Source organism: Ostrinia furnacalis, unplaced genomic scaffold (assembly GCF_004193835.3).
Source record: "Ostrinia furnacalis isolate ACB-3 unplaced genomic scaffold, ASM419383v2 OfSCF2357, whole genome shotgun sequence".
NCBI classification, from domain to species: Eukaryota; Metazoa; Arthropoda; class Insecta; order Lepidoptera; family Crambidae; genus Ostrinia; species Ostrinia furnacalis.
In genome coordinates, this window is record NW_021132596.1 from 719,346 (window position 1) to 720,773 (window position 1,428).

Genomic DNA, 1,428 nt, shown 5'->3' on the forward strand with positions numbered 1-1,428 from the left:
GTAAAAGGCGGTCTGGTCATGCTTTTTTAATGTGTATCTTAAGTTTGTACGCCATAAATTGAAAGTTTCAGCCATCTCCCGCTGCATACGCCCTTGACTTCTAAGCAACACAATTTGAGCAACTTGAGCTGAAGTAATGGACATTATTCTCAAATTATGGAAACGAGAATAACCCTAAGATTAATTTAAAAACAAAAAACAGAACGCCAAACCCTTACAACATTTAATATCGAATTTAAACTTACCCGTACTCTTTACGCTCCAACAACGAAATACGTTTCTAGAGTCAAAAAAGTTAAACAGACACATTTTTTTATTAGTCTAGCCTCTTAAATTAACAAAAACAAATGTTCTGTTAACATGTCACACGAAACTTAGGTATACAACACCTATTTGGCCTCATATCTGGTTGTTTAGGCTTGGGCCAAATTCCGTGCCGCTGAGTGTAGTTCAAAGAAAGTAGTTGTATGTGGAGACTTTAATATCAATATAATAGAAGATTCCTCTCTTTCAATACGGTTTTTAAATTTATTCAAATCTTTTAACTTGTTAAATCTTTTCTCTGAACCAACTAGGGTGACTCCAACATCAGCTACTTGCTTAGACAATATATTCTATAACTGCTTAGTGCTAGAGAAATCAATAATAAATTTTGTTAATTCTGATCATTGCGGTCAAATAGCGTCTTTTCAACACCATTTTGTGCCATCGAGCAAGGAAATAGAATATAGACCAGTCACTGCATNGGGACCCTACTTTTTTCCAAAATAAAATTTAGCCTATGTTACTCGTGAGTTATGTAGCTTTCGAATGGTGAAAGAATTTTTAAAATCGGTCCAGTAGTTTTTGATGGATAGGCATCCATTACAACTAAACAAACAAACAAACAAACAAAGTTTTCCTCTTTATAATATTAGTGTAGATGTAAAAAAATACTCAAAAGTTTTTAAACAAGTTTGTACTATGGCAAAATCTATTTACATACGTGACAAAATTAAAAACTCTGGCAACAAAATTAAAGCTACTTGGAATTGTATTAATAAAGAAACTTGTAGAATTATACCTCGGGATGACACATTCGCATTAAAAATTGATAATAAGTATATTAAATGCAATGATAAGGTAGCAAACGCATTCGAAGGTTACTTCTCAAATGTACCAATCATAACAACAAGCAATCTTAATTCATGTTCATTTCAGGCAAAGTCTCTTCTCGAAGGTTGTGTTGATGTTTGCAATAGCCCATTAAAATTTAGACAAATAGACCCCATAGTTATTATAAAAACTTTCAAAGAACTAAATATAAAAAAGACAGAGGATATATGGGGCATATCAACAGACATAATAAAACCCATCATTCCTCTTATAGCTCCCCATTTAGCTCATATCTTTAATGAATGTATTAACGAAGGTCAGTTCCCTACCCTG